The following is a 13,238-nucleotide window of genomic DNA, read 5'->3' as shown; positions in this document are numbered from 1 at the left end:
AGTGCTCATCAAGGTAAGTGCATTCTTAATCTCCTTCACCTGTTTCACCCAGCCCCCCCCCCCCCACCTGCTTTCCTCCAATAAACATCTGTTTGTTCTCTATAGTAAACAATCTGGATTTTGGGGGGGGGGCGGTTTGGGGTTTTGGTTTTTGGTTTTGGTTTGTCTCTCTTTTTTTTTCCCCCTTTGTTCATTTGTTTTGTGTCTTAAATTCCACATATGAGTGAAATCATATGGCACCTGTCTTTCTCTGACTGGCTTATTTTGTTTAACATTAAACTCTAGCTCCATCCACGTTGTTGCAAATGGCAGGATTTCATTCTTTCTTACGGTTGAATAATATTTTATTGTATGTATATACCACATCTTCTGTGTCCATTCATTGGTAGATGGGCACTTAGGCTGCTTCCATAATTTGGCTATTACAAATAAAGCTGCCATAAACATAGGGATATATGTATCCTTTGGAATTAGTGACTTCATATTCCCTGGGTAAATACCCAGTAGTGTGATTACTGGATCACATGGTAATTCTATTTTTAATTTTTTGAAGAACCTCCATACTTAGATATTATCTATTTCCTGCAGTGGTAGATAAGTCTTTCACACACTTATGCATTCCCAGCTTCTTTCTGCCATCTGCCATAGTGGTAGGTTTTATGACCCTGAAATATTGTCGACCCCAGGACATGGAACATGCACTGGTTACGTTTCTTCTCTAGTTTTTTCCATCCCAACTTTCTACATTTCTTTCTTTTTTGTCATTCTGTTTGCTTTGATCCTCAGCTCTCTTTTTTTTCATCTCCAAATCTCGACGCATATATAAACTCTTTGTCACTCAAAAAATAATTGCAGAATATAGATAAGCTGAAAGTAATGCTTCTTTTTTTTTTAATTTTTATTTAATTTTGAGAGAGAGAGAGAAAGAGACAGAGCACGAGCAGGGGAAGGGCAGAGAGAGAGAGAGACAGAATCCGAAGCAGGCTCCAGGCTCTGAGCTGTCAGCACAGAGCCCGGTGCAGGGCTCAAACCCACGAACTGTGAGATCATGACCTGAGCCAAAGTCGGACACTTGACCGACACTTGACCGACCAGGCGCCCCTGAAAGTAATGCTTCTAAAGAATAAATTAATATGCCTCACATAGCCTTCGCTGCCAAAAACGTTCACCTTGTCCTAAGCCACATGCAAAGGAAGGAGGGTGGGGTGACCTGGCACCTTTCTTCCCAGGTATCTGGGCAGAGTCTCCTGTCGAGGAAACACTCCAATGCATTTACGAAACAGGCGTGGAGTGCTTACTGATAGCCAGGGAAGCTTCAGTGGATTCACTGATTCCTTAAAGCATTTCTTTCAATGCCGTGTGTTGTCTACTGTGTAACAGGCACTGATAATACAGAGATGAAGAAAAGATGGCCCTTGTGCCCAAGTATTTCTTCCGTCTCTTTCCCTTGCCTCGGGTGGGATCTCTCCTTCCCATCACGTAGGCCAGCACCATCAGGAAATGTTTCCTGAGTACCTCACTGAAACCCATCTTCTCATCTCACGCCTATCCTCCCTCGGGCCCCAAGCAAAGTCTTTCATGCTGCATCCTCTGGCCCAAAGCCCTTCCTCACAGAGCCATCCTGAGGGAAGCAGTGTGCTGGGGACCAGGTCGGCACGGGGAACAGCAGCCGGGGCACCTGATCTCAGCTCTTGCTCTGTAAGCTCGAGGTGGTCCTCCCCCCTCTGAGCCTCTGTTTCCCCGACTATAAAACTGTGAAGCAAGCCCCACCCTACCCTCCTTCCCTTGCATGTGGCTTAGGACAAGGTGAAAGTTTTGGGCCACGGGAGGCTACGTGAGGCATATTAATTTATTCTTTAGAAGCATTACTTTCAACTTATATATATTCTGCAATTATTTTCGAGTAGCAAAGAGTTTATGTACACGTCAAAAGCTGGCCCCCTTCTGTTGCCCTGAGGGCGTCCGCACCTACTTACCCAGAGCAGGCTTTTCCACAGATGGTCCATGTCGCTGCCCTCCCACCTCAAGTCTCTGGTTACCTGCCAGAACCATTTCGTGCAACCCTCCATCTGGGCAATAGATTACAAACACCTACACAAAGCAAAGGGCCACTGCAGATGGCCATGCACCTGGGATTCCCGAGTCCCCAGGCCACAGGGCCTGGCGTTGGACCTCCCTGCTTGGCTGGCAGCCGTGGAAGCTCCAGATCATCTAGCAGGGAGCTGTAAAGCTGGCCGCTCATTAGAACAGCCTCCGACCCGAGTCCACGCTGAGAAGAGGCCGAGGTGTTAAACCGATGTACGTAACCTAATATCTGGTGAATTAGCCCATGCAGGGCACACAGAAGATGCAAGCCCAGCCATCTTGACTCTGTGTGATGGGCGGTCACGGTCCTCACCTCTCCACGTAGCTGCAGCCCCACACAGTGTCCCTCACACAGCCCTTCCGGAGCCTGGCTGCCCATGGGGGAGATGTTCTTGTGACTTCTCAGTGCCTGAATCTCTCACCCTCACGTGTCTCTGGTGAATACACTGAGCCAGATTCTTCTAATCTCCATTTCGCACAACAGCCATAAAAATATTTTATTTTAGGGGCATCTGGGTGGCTCAGTCGGTTGAGCGTCCGACTTCGGCTCAGGTCATGATCTCTCGGTTCATGGGTTCGAGCCGCTTGGAACCTGCTTCAGAATCTGTGTCCCCCTCTCTCTCTGCCCTTCCCCTGCTCATGCTCTGTTTCTCTCTGTCTCTCAACACATGAATAAAATTGTTAAAAAATATTTTATTTTATTTTATTTTTAAAGTTTATTTATTTTGAGAGAGAGAAAGAGAGTGTGCGAGCACATGAGTGTAGGAGGGGCAGAAAGAGAGGGAGAGAGAGAATCCCAAGCAGGCTCTGAGCTGTCAGCTCGATCCCACGATCCATGAGATCATGACCTGAGCCGAAATCAAGAGTTGGGCACTTAACCAACTGAGTTAACCCAGGCACCCCTAAAATATTTTATTAATTTATTTTTAATTTATTTTAGGTTCATTTCTTTATTTTGAGAAAGAGAGAGAGAGAGACAGCACATGAGCAAGAAGGGGAGGGGCAGAGAGAGAGGGAGAGAGAGAATTCCAAGCTGTCAGAGCAGAGCCCAATGTGGAGTTGAAACTCACGAACCTCGAGATCATGACCTGAGCCGAAATCAAGGGTCAGATGCTTAACTGACTGACCCACCCAGGCACCTCTAAAATATTAAAAAATTCTATGAAAACATAAACAGTAACGTTACTTTCTTGTTGGCTTGCTGTTGCACTGAGAATACGACCCTGGTTTGTCCCCATGGTCTGGGAGGCCCTGCTCAGCGTGGCCCTGCCACCCAGCTCTGGCCCTGTGTCTCCATGATCGCTCCGGTTCTGACAGTTGTCAGAATATGTGAAGCCCTTTTCCAACCTGGGGCCTTCACGCAAGCTTTTTCTCTTCCCCGGGGTGCTTCTTTCCTACACTTGGCACAGACAGTTCCTAGTATTTCAAGTTTCACCTGTCTTTGAGATGTCCTCAGCGACTTCTCTGTCCAAGGTAGCTGCCCCGCATGCCCTCATTCTCTCTTCTACCTGCTCTCTACTCTTTCTCTCCAGGGCTTCCTCTTGTCACAACTTTGTATTGTGTAGTATTTTCTGTTTACTTGTTTATACATGTTTTCCTTAAACAACAAGCTCCTTGTGGAAGGGATCGTGTCTATTTTAGCCATCCAGCCTCTGGCACAGTACATGACACACAGTAGTTGCTCAACAAATACATGTTACCTGTCAAATGAACAAGTGTCAGGAAATGAATTCAGGTCGGAGTACTTCAGGGGTAGCAGAGCTTTTTCTAGAGCAGTGGTCTCAAACATCGTTGTGCGTTAGAATCACCTGGGGAGGCATAAAAATCCGCATAGCAGTTACATCATAGCAATATGAGTAGTACCTGATGCTGAATGTCACATGATCACAAGTGAGCCAGTGGCTCTTAAAATTCACTTTGATATACAAGTGCTTTGGATTACAAGCATGTTTCCAAAATGAATTATGCTTGCAAACCAAGGTTTTACTCTGTGTGTGTATGTGTGTGTGTGTGTGTGTGTGTGTGTGCGTGTGTGTATTGTGTGTGTGTGTATACACACACACACAATACACACACGCACACACACACACACACACACACACAGTATATATATATATATAGAACCCACTATGTTACAGCAGAGTCTGGGAACTTGTTATAAATACAAGTTTTCGGGTCTTACTCAGATCTACAGGATAGGAAGTTCTGACAATGGGACCCAGAAACTCGCTTTAATGGGCCCTCCAGTTGTTTCCGATTTAGGCAAATGTTTGACAGCCACTGATTTAAGGAGTTGTGCTGTCCCTCCTCTTCCCATCTGGTCTCCTTTTTTAGGTACCAACAGCAGGAAAGGGGGTGCTCTTTAGTAGGGTGGCCACTACCCCAGTTTGTGGGGCAGTGTCCTGCTCTTTTTTTTTTTTTTTAGTTTATTTATTTTGAGAAAGAGAGAGAGACAGAGAGAGGCAGAGAGAAGGAGAGAGAGAATCCCAAGCAGGCCCTGCACTGTCAGCACAGAGCCTGAGCTGGGGCTCAAACTCACAAACCTCAAGAGCATGACCCAAACCGAAATCGAGAGCCAGAGGCTCAGCAGGATCCCAGGTGCCCCGCTGCAGGGTCCTGGTCTTACTGGAAGTCCCATAGCCCAGGAAATCCCCCAGCCCCAGCAGGTCTGCGGTCGTCCCCCCCCCCCACCTTCAACTCAAATACCATATTCACTAGACAGGTCAGATACACTGTGATGAGTGCATTAGCAGGCTTTAAAATGTTAATTTGATCCAGTATCCATGTGATGGCTCCCCTACGTCCTGGGGGATAGATGTGCCAACGTCAGGTACGCCTGGTCACCATGGCTCCCACTTCAGATGTCCCCAGAAAGCAAACACCACGGGGCCTCGCTCAGAGCCACCCCACTGAGTGCTGTCTGGGGATAATGTGGCCTTGTTTTCCAAAGGAGGGCACAAAGGCAGTTAAGAAACAATTCCTAGAGACCCACTACCGCCTTCCTGGACACACAAAGGCTTTGGAAGAAAGCGAAAACAGATCTTGCCGTCCAGTTCTCGGACAGGGAACAAAATGATGACGTCATTCGCAGGTTGCAAAGGTCTCATCTGAGAGCAGCGGGAACTTACATCTTTTTTTTTTTTCTCTTCAAAATGTATTTACTTTCAAATTTTCCAGTTAGCTGAGTATGCTACAGGAAAGCCTAGAAATTTGGCTTCAGGTTAAAGTCACAAGCCTGGATCATCATCTATTCCAGGCCTCCCCACAGACCAACGTTTACAAATGGGTTTAAAATCTAAATGCCCAAGGAAGTCGGAGAAAGAATCTCAAGGTTCCTTTTAACTCAAAATTTGGCTTCGAGAGTGAGTTTAAGCTTTCTAGTGGTCACAGCCAGCCTCAGTTAAAGGTAGTTTATGACCAAGGGGGAAAATGGTGAGCTAATTCGCTGCCACCCCTCCCCCACCCCTCCACCCCAATGCCCCAAACCACAGTCCCTTAGCAGGACCGCTTAAAACATGGGCAGGTTCCCTCTGACTCCAGAGTCTGAGCTCTAAGACCACTGTCATATAGTGCCCTCCTCGCCAGTCGAAATGCCTCAGTCCCCTCCTTATCCTTGAAAGTTGATTGCTGCCTGGGTTATTTTTCTGGTAATGAAGTTCCTGGAATCAGGGTCCTGCTCCGCTCCTCCTGCTCCTTCAGGGCACTGTCTTGTCTCTGACTCCACCTCCTGAAATTAGTTCCCTGCCCCAGGCCATCACCTCCCCTTCCCTGGGGGGCTGTCTGCCAAATCACTGTCTGTGGCAGCCAGACCTCACCCCTCCGATGCCTCCCTTCTCAGATAAAATTTTCCCCGGGCTCTTACTAGTGGCTTCTTATGAGGTGCCACCCCCTTCTCCTGACAGCCACTATTACCTACTACTACCGCCCTCCTTGTTTTGGAAATGCTGAGTGACCACTGTCCTGAGTGTCCCTACTTCCCTTGGGTGGGTGAGCCCAACCTCCAAACTTACAGCTTCTGATTAGACATTTCTTTCTCACAAAGGCCTAGAACTCTTTCTTCTTCTTCTTCTTCTTCTTCTTCTTCTTCTTCTTCGTCTTCGTCTTCGTCTTCGTCTCCGTCTCCTCCTCCTCCTCCTCCTCCTCCTTCTCCTTCTTCTCCTTCTCCTTCTCCTCCTCCTTCTCCTTCCCCTCTTTCTTCTTCTTCTTCTTCTTCTTCTTCTTCTTCTTCTTCTTCTTCTTCTCCTAACCACTTCATTGAGATACAACTGACCTCCAAAAAGCTGTACCTATTTAATGTATTCAGCTGAATAAGTTTGGAGAGAGAAATACACACCCATGAAATGCATCAGCACCCTCTATGCCATAAACATACCCACCCTCTCCAAAAGTTTCCTCCCACCCTCTTTATTCTTATTATATTTTTGTGATAAGAACACTTAACTAAGAGCTATCCTCTTGGCCGATGTTGAAGTATACAAGACAGTATTGATAACTATAATCTCTATGCTATAGGGTAGATATCTAGGACTTTCTCATCTTGCAGAGCTGATACTTGGTATCCTCAACTACTACGTCTCACTTCCCCTCTCCTCAGAGTACTTTTTCTTTATATTCTCAGCAAGGACAGTCGGGGCCTGCTATGTATTTGCATGGAGCTGTAATTTTGCAAATGTTAGATGCACGTCCATTATCTTTTAGGTAAAAGGTGCTGGGCATGTGTATCCTCTATGCACCCTCCATCCATGTCTCCCTGGGCAGGGTATGTGATCCAGACACTTCCCCCAAACACTCAGGTGTTTGTCTCAGGGGAAACTTGGTAAACTAATAATTATAGTTACTGTGCTAAATTTCATCTATAGAGGTCTTCACCAAGTAGCATGGACTTAAAAAGAAGACAGGAACTAAATCTGCTTGAGGAAGTACAGGAAGGCATCATGGAGGAGGTGACTTTTGTGTTTTGAAGGGTGGGCAGGAGTTCTCAGTGTTTTGAGGCTTCCCTGTGTTATGATGTTATCAATTTATAGCTTTTCATGTTTACTGAAAATTCTATGCAACCCAGCCTTTCAAACTTTAATAAGTTCTATGAACCAATTCTAGGTGGTGAGGGGCTGACAAAAGAATGTGACCATATCGGTCACCACCTTTTAGGAACTTACCATTTTGATAGTAAAGAGCATGCCTACATATGTAACAGTTAAGTAACTTTTCGAGATGAGTTCAGGAATTGGCATAGGAAACACGGCTATCTCCTTCACTGCTCTACCTCTGGTTCTGATACTGCCCTTGGCACTCAGTAGGTCCTCGGTAGAGGCTGGTTGACTATAGGAATGCTTAGCGTGAGGGGGAGATTGGATATGGACACTGAAAGCAGGGCCATGTTTGAATAGGCAGAGGGGAGAGTGTATATTGTCCCACATGGCTTTGTTTTTCTCACAGGCACGTTTGTGTCCCCAACTAAATTGCAAACATCCCAGGGGACGGACTATAGTTTATGCATCTGTTATATCCAAAGGAAACTGTTATATCCAAAGTAGATAGTCACACATATTAGCTGGATTCCAAGGCGAGCTAGAATTTCATCAGCCTTTAACTAAAAAATTACGAAAATACTAGTGGGGGGAAAGGATGAGTCCTTTCGAATGTTCCCAAGTTTTTCTCTACCCAAACTATATGTTTATTTATGTGTAATCCACATATTAGGGGATAAACATGTGTTCACTGATATACATGTGTATATACACGGTGGACATTGTCACCATCCGTGTGGAACTTACTATTCTGTGGTTGAACAGAACAGACAAGATAGACAAATATCATCATTTGAAATATAACTTCAAGAACTCAAAAGCAAATTTTGGCAGGTTAATCTGGGCCCATATCCTGGAGGAGGAGAAAGATCTGGAGCTGTTATTGGAAGCTATGATCATCAAGGTGCCCTGAAAAGGTCAGAATTTCCTAGAATTTCTCACTGCTCTCCCTGTTTGGACTTGTGTCCTTCAGGCTAGTGGAACATTAGCTGCATTTGCTTGCTGGACCAGATTGCTCTGTGTTACATCTGTAATGGAATCTCTTGCTTTGCTACGGATAGGTCTGTGTGACTGACACTCTGCGTGAATCTTGTTTTGGTAATGCCAAACTGTAATGATTAAAATTCTGGAAGACCATTCCTCTGAGGTCAAGTTCTTTGGAGTATACCTAGAAAATGTCAGAAGCATAAACTGAGCAGGAGAGGTTTAAAAATTCACTGGCCTCAGAATGTGCCGATCTGCCCTATGAATAAGCTAGAACACAGTGGGCTTCACAGAGCAGGATCTAGGTACCTAGATAAGAGTTAGATATGTCAGTTAGATGCATTAGTATGGAGGGGAGAAACTACCAAGTGGACACAACGTATTCTAGGTCCTAGAATGGTCTGTTTTGTGAGTCCAGGCTCATGTCCAGTGGGAATAAAATTTCTCCTTCTACAACTCTTCTATTCTGCCGGATCTCCCTGCCCCTACCCTGGGTTCCCACTAGCCCACCACTGGGGTATCCATTGTAATCCCTTTGATTTAAGGCAATCATAGCATGGGGCATTCCCTTTGAAAATACGAGAGAAGTAATGCTTCATGGAAATGATGTTCAATTTTTTTTTCCTTAACAGAAAACCCCTTTTGTTCCTAATAATAAAACCTGCTATGGCTGAAACAGAGGAGGGGGCCTGGGCCGTCCCCCTCCGCCTCACCCTTGCTGGGCTGGTCTCTGAGACATTTGTGCAGAATCCTGAAGCTGGTAGGAAACACTGTTTCAAAAGCTTTGCCATCGGGGCGCCTGAGTGGCTCAGTCGGTTAGGCGGCTGACTTCTGCTGAGGTCATGATCTCGAGGTCAGTGAGCTCGAGCCCTGCGTCGGGCTCTGTGCTGACAGCTCAGAGCCTGGAGGCTGTTTTGGATTCTGTGTCTCCCTCTCTCTGACCCTCCCCCGTTCATGCTCTGTCTCTCTCTGTCTCAAAAATAAATAAACGTTAAAAAAATTTTTTTAAAAATTTAAAAAGCTTTGCTGTCAACAAACCGACCATACATACTCATTTGTGGGACAACTGGGGAAATTGGAATATGGACGGGGCCAGACGATACAAAAAACTTACTGCTCATTTTTTTAGGTATGATATGGTATCACGGCCATGTGAGAAAATCTCCTTATTTTTTTTTTTTTAAGATTCCTATTCCATGATGTCTGGGATTTACATAAAAAGAAGTAAATATGGAAACAAGAAATAATGTTACGCCTGGGTGGTTTTATCATAATATTCTTTCTGAAAAATGCAAAAGCGATGCTTCAGGCTGTGGCAGTCATGGGCATCACTAGGAAGGAGCAGATTACCTGCACAGTTTTCCTGGGGACCTCAGGTGCCAGCTGCAGAGCAGGGCACAGAGACAGTGGTGGGGGAGGGGGGGTCTCCTGCACCCTTTCCAGCCACTCACCACCTAGGGGTCCTGGCAGGACACCAGACTGCACCCTGAAACTCTCCTTAGATAAAGGATGAACAACATTTGTTAACATCAGGTGCTGAGCTGGCCCCACGCACATCCTCCTTGGCTGTTGGGCCCCTCCTCCTATCTCCTCTGAGTCGGCAGGAGCCTCTCTGTGCCCTGCTCTAACCTGCTCTGACCTGGCACCTGCCGCCTTAGAGGAAAACTGAGCTGATTAATGTGCACCTTTTCTCCCTCTCCCAGGTATCCAGGGATCCTAAGAGAGTGGCTCTCGCTACCAAGGAAGCTGACAGAGCCCTGCTGGAGCAATACTGCCCTTTCCCTTCGGACACCCGCCTTCGACTGCCCACTGGCGGAAGCCAGCACTGTTCTCGCTCCCCCTTGCTCTGTCCTCTGCCATCATCAGCCTAGGAAGCTGAGTTGTAGAATCTGAGAGAGAAGGGACTTCTGAAACCAAGAAGTACAGCCCCCCCAAGCAGAGCAAGAATCCCCTCAGATGTCGCTGATGGGTGGGGGCCACCTGGCTTTTGCTAAAATGTTTCCATTTGAAATCTTTCCCACCAACATGTACAGAATGCTCCTCCGTGTCAGGCACAGCACGAGGCACTCATCAGGGTCAGACACCAGTAATACCTCCCAGGGACAGTGAGAACTCAGGAGCAAACAACCCAGAGACTTCCCGCAGCCCAGGACATTTAGACGCCCTGGCCTCTGGCTGCACACCCTGCGTCTGCACACTGTGGACCGGCCCATCTCCCTGCGGCAGCGAAGCGGTGCCCGGCCGGCAGGTGACTGTCTGTTGATGAGGGTGTCATTCCTCAATATTCTGTTTCTTAGCTTTGCAAGGTCAGGAGCTCAGGTCCTGGGGGATACAGACCCATGCCAATCACACCCCACAAGAAGCCTGTATGCCAGAAGGGCAATTTACAAATGGGCAATGAATGGGCGTGGCTATCCGGTGACCCGGACATTTACCTCTGCCTTCCGAGACACCCATTTCCCGGAATGGAATTTATAACCAGGAGGTTGCTTGGTGAGCGTGGAATCCGGCCAAAGGAAGGGGGATGGCTGTGAAGGAGGGTTTACTCAGGCTGCGAAGAGAGAGAGGAAGGGCTCCACTCGGACCTTTTTACACCCAAGAGTGGACTCTTACCGACACGCTTCTTTCTAAACACCTATTTGTTTGTTAACAAATGCGTTTGTTAACGCATCTCGAAAGATTACAACTCTGTTCATCTCAACCGTGCTTTCCTAAGGTTGTCTTGAGATTCTGGGGGAGGGTAGGTGACTTAATGGCCATCTGGTTAGCACCCTGACCCAAGGCTCTCTAATGTGCCAGTTGTAACATTTCTTTTTTTTTTAATTTAAAAAATTAATTGAAGTATAGTTGACATATATTAGTTTCAGGGTGTACAACATAGTATAGACAATTATATACATTATGAAGTGCTGACCACGGTAAGGGTAGTCACCATCTGTCACCATACAAAGTTATTGCAATATTATTACTATATTCCCTGTGCTGTACTTTTCATCCCCTTGAAGTTCTGGCGTTTCTATACCAATATATGGAGGGAGCAGTGAGGAATGCAGCCTGGTTCTATTAATAGATGTCAGAACAGGGGTTCCCGACTCTTTTTTTTTTTTAAGTTTGAGAGAGAGGGAGAGAGAGCAAACAGGGGAGGGGCAGAAAGAGTGAGAAAGAGAGAGAGAGAATCCTAAGCAGGCTAGGTGCATGCTGTCAGCACCATGCAGGGCTCAAACTCACGAACTGTGAGATCCCGACCTGAGCCGAAACCAAGAGAGTTGGACACTTAACCGACTGAGCCACTCAGGCACCAGGGTTCCCAACTTGGATGCAACAAGGGCCAGGTACGTATAAAGGAGGAAAGCAGGCTGGATAAAAGAACAATTTCAATAGGAATTTCGGTGTAAATATGCTTCCTGATGTCCTTTACTAAGAAAAAATAGCACAGGTGTGAGAATAAATGGCAACTGATACTCATTATGGGGGATGGGGGAACACAATTGTGAGTCCTGGGGACTCTGGCAAACCGAAGAGGCCATCTCCCTTCTCAAAATGACCACTGCTCACCTCCAGCTGACAGTGGCCACATGGAAATGAGGTCCTGAAATGATCAGATCTGATTTTTTTTTCAAGAGAAGTCGGTAATCTGGATTTTGGTGTGAAATCACCTGATTAGTGTTGACAGCCGGTTCAAAAATCTTTGCAAGTGCTCCACTAAACAAAACATGCCAAGGCCAGGTTTAGTCAGTCAATTAGTTTAAAGCTTCTGCTGCATATTTTTAAAGGATCCCATGATTGAATATTTTTAAAAAATGCTAGTTTAACAAAATAAAATAGGCAGAAAAAAACAGGTGGATTTTTGCTGTTTTTTTTTTAACCATAGAGCTTAACAAGGCCGTTTAGACACTGATAAGATAGACAAACACGGATAGAGAGAGAAGTGTGTTTGATCTCCAACTCAGGCTCAGCGGCTTCACACAGACAAAGCCCTAAGATCAGGGTCTAAAGGTGGCCAGGTGTATCCATTTCCGGTAGCTCATTTGGCTTCATTTTAGTCTGTGGCTTTTTTCTGGTCATTCCCCTAAGCCAAGGGGTACCTTTTTCTGAGGTCTCAGAGCCCAGGCACCCATGCTGACAGCAATGGAATTCAAGATCAGAGACAGTCGTCCCCACTCTAGAGGGATGTTCGAATTTCTTACCTAGCTCACTTTTCCAGATTCTATAACAGTTCAGCTATTTTAAAAAAAAATGTTTATTTTTGATAGAGAGCATGTGCAAGCAGGGGAAGGGCAGAGAGAGGGAGACAGAGGATTCAGAGCGGGTCTGCCGACAGCGGAGAGCCCAACGTGGGGCTCGAACTCATGAACCACAAGATTGTGACCTGAGCCAAAGTCAGACGCTTAACCGACTGAGCCACCCAGGCGCCCCTAGAATAGTTTAGCTCTATCCAGAAGCTGTAGTTCCTCTTCCCTGGTCAGTCTTACCTCCTATAATGACTTCCTTCACTCTTGCTTTATCCCATGTCCATCATCCCGTATGAAATCTCCTCAGAACTCACCACCACCAACCCCTCCAGAAGTACCTCCTGACTTCCTTCCACCCACTCGCCTCCCTAGCTGGTTCAGATAATCTCATAGAAAGACTAGGCCCATATTTAGGGCCCAGCAAAGCAGAAACCAAAAAGATAAGGAAAGAGCAGCTCTGATGAATTTTTCCAGAAGGTTGCAACCAGAGAATCCAGAAGGAAGCTTTTCAAATGTCAGCATCCATGTGAGCCTTCAGGGTTGTTTCATTTTGACTCGAACTCAGAAAAGGCTGACCATCCTCTTTGTAGGGCTTGGGGTCTCTGCCAGCATAAATGGAATCAGGTTTTTTTTTGTTTTGTTTTTATTTGTTTGTCATCTGTAGGCTTCTAGCGTCCAGAAGGAATTGGAGACTGCTTGCCATAAAAAACCACATCTGTGACCGGGGTTGACATGTGGCTTCTGTCTCTCTTTTGCAGCAGCCCAGCCCTTATCTCAGGCTAGGCTTACTGCCAACACCTCTGAATAGACCTCCTGCACCCAGCATCCCTCACAAGGCCATCGTGTGCCTGGCTGCCAGAATAATCTTTCTAAAACACACAGTGATTATATATTACCTTCCTGCTTTTTT

At 46.3% G+C, this 13,238-nt stretch overlaps 1 protein-coding gene across 1 annotated transcript in view; it reads right to left on the bottom strand.

Annotated features, from left to right (window-relative positions):
- The window catches only part of SRGAP2 (SLIT-ROBO Rho GTPase activating protein 2), a 284,242-nt gene that overhangs the window by 269,643 nt on the left and 1,361 nt on the right, over positions 1 to 13,238 (bottom strand). Inside the window, exon 2 of the mRNA XM_045049283.1 lies at positions 3,786 to 3,893. The gene's annotated coding sequence lies outside the window, so the exon portion shown is untranslated. The remainder of the gene's footprint in view (positions 1 to 3,785; positions 3,894 to 13,238) is intronic.

This window comes from Felis catus, chromosome F1 (genome assembly GCF_018350175.1).
Source record: "Felis catus isolate Fca126 chromosome F1, F.catus_Fca126_mat1.0, whole genome shotgun sequence".
NCBI lineage: Eukaryota > Metazoa > Chordata > Mammalia > Carnivora > Felidae > Felis > Felis catus.
The sequence above is the reverse complement of the archived record's forward strand: the minus strand, read 5'-3'. Positions and strand labels throughout refer to the sequence as shown.